The sequence below is a fragment of the Phoca vitulina genome, unplaced genomic scaffold, assembly GCF_004348235.1.
Source record: "Phoca vitulina isolate PV1807 unplaced genomic scaffold, GSC_HSeal_1.0 scaffold25, whole genome shotgun sequence".
Classification (NCBI taxonomy): domain Eukaryota; kingdom Metazoa; phylum Chordata; class Mammalia; order Carnivora; family Phocidae; genus Phoca; species Phoca vitulina.
In genome coordinates this window covers 8,624,360-8,626,534 of record NW_022589728.1, presented here as the reverse complement: position 1 = coordinate 8,626,534, position 2,175 = coordinate 8,624,360, and the positions used below count along the sequence as shown (strand labels likewise).

The window sequence follows — 2,175 nt, the reverse complement described above, 5'->3', positions numbered from 1 at the left end:
ATCTGTATCTTTGGGGTAAATACCCAGTAATGCAATTGCTGGGTCATAGGGTAGCTCTATTTTTAACTTCTTGAGGAAACTCCATACTGTTTGCCAGAGTGGCTGTACCAGCTTGCATTCCCATGAACAATGTAAGAGGGTTTCCCTTTCTCCACATCCTCTCTAACATTTGTTGTTTCCTGCCTTGTTAATTTTTGCCATTCTAACTGGTGTAAGGTGGTATCTCAATGTGTTTTGATTTGAATTTCCCTGATGGCTACTGATATTGAATATTTTTTTCATGTGTCTGTTAGCCATTTGTATGTCTTCTTTGGAGAAGTGTCTGTTCATGTCTTCTGCCCATTTCTTGACTGGATTATTTGTTTTTTGGGTGTTGAGTTTGAGAAGTTCTTTATAGATCTTGGATACCAGCCCTTTATCTGTAATGTCATTTGCAAATATCTTCTCCCATTCTGTGGGTTGCCTCTTTGTTTTGTTGACTGTTTCCTTTGCTGTGCAGAAGCTTTTTATCTTGATGAAGTCCCAAAAGTTCTTTTTTGCTTTTGTTTCCCTTGCCTTTGGAGACGTGTCATGAAAGAAGTTGCTGTGGCTGATGTTGAAGAGGTTACTCCCTGGCTGTTCTTCATGCTAAGGGTTCCTCCAGGAGATTGGCTTGCCCCTGCACACACCCTGTCCCCTCCCTGCTTCCCTCTGAGTTCTTAGCCTCAGAAGGCCTAGAGAGGGTCTTAGAAATCTGCATTTTCAACAAGCAGAAAACAGTCAGATGGATGGCTAAGTGAATGCCATAGGTAGGATGTAGTTAGGTCAGAGCAGGGCACTGTCCTTACAGACAGCTGGGGACATTGTATTAACTGCGTATCTTATTTTCTGTTTTCTTGGTGTTCTGGCATCTGGGTGTCGCTGACCACATGGAGAGACTGCCCCTCCCAGGGCTAGCTAATTCCTAGAGCTAGCAAACTACATGATATACATACCAACCAACCCCAGATCTATACACCTACCCACTTCCTTTTATGAAACCCCTCTCATACTGGACACTATCCTCCTGCCCTAAATCACTTGAGGCCCAGGTTTTGGACAACTAGGGGGACCACCCTTATTTCTATCCCAGAGCCTGCTGAAATTATTCAAACTATGCACTCCTAACCCTGCTGAGCGGCTTACCTTGCCTTATTCAATCCTTCAAGCAAAACCCATAATAAATGCCTTTGACCACATTTTCCCCCAACACTTGTGCCCCCTGACTGACCCTGGTTGCTCCCTTCTCTTTGGAACTGTGTATAACAAAAAATTTTTCACCTTCTGACCTGTTGGCCTGAATAATAATTAAACCTACATTTTAAAACTGAGGGCACCTGGCTGGCTCAGTCAGTAGAGCATGTAGCTCTTGATCTCAGGGTTGTGAGTTCAAGCTCCACGTTGTATAGAGATTACTTCAAACAGAAATGTGGGAGGGTGCCTGGGTGGCTCAGTTGGTTAAGTGATTGCCTTCAGCTCAGGTCATGATCCCGGAGTCCCAGGATCGAGTCCCACATCGGGCCCCCGGCTCAGCGGGGAGTCTGCTTCTCACTCTGACCCTCTCCCCTCTCATGCTTTCTCTCTCTCTCTCTCTCAAATAAATAAATAAAATCTTAAAAAAAAAAAGAAATGTGGAGAGCTCATTTTCCCTTAAATGGAGTCATAACTTGCCCCCCAAACTATTTGTTAATGATAATCATATTAGGAAGATTCTACACTTGATCTTAGCCAAAAGACCGAGAAGCGATAATTCACCCTGATCTGGTCAATATTTTTACTATTGAAGGGGTAAAAAATGTAGAAAGCATATCAAAATTTTGGATGAAAAAGATTGGAATAGCTGTATGTTCAATGGCAATATCAGGTTTTAAAAATATCTTGACACTTTAAATTTATCACTAATGCAAATAAGGGAAAGTTGAACAGAATAAATGTGATGAACTCTATGAAGAAATCAGTTGCTTAATGGTACCTTAAATATGGTTCATATGAAAAGGACTCAGAAGTCATAGGATGTAACATGGTGGCTGTAAGAAATACAATACAAATATGGGGTTCAGGACAGCCAGTGTTAGTGTCCAAGTCCAAGGATCTGATAGGTCTATACCATACACTATGTATCACATCAAAAGTTTATATCCAGTGTGATCGTTACTT

General features: G+C 41.8%; 1 pseudogene; it reads right to left on the bottom strand.

The window, feature by feature from the left end:
- Positions 1 to 1,625: 1,625 nt before the first annotated feature.
- Positions 1,626 to 1,766, bottom strand: LOC116643289 (annotated as a pseudogene).
- Between the last annotated feature and the right edge of the window lie 409 nt (positions 1,767 to 2,175).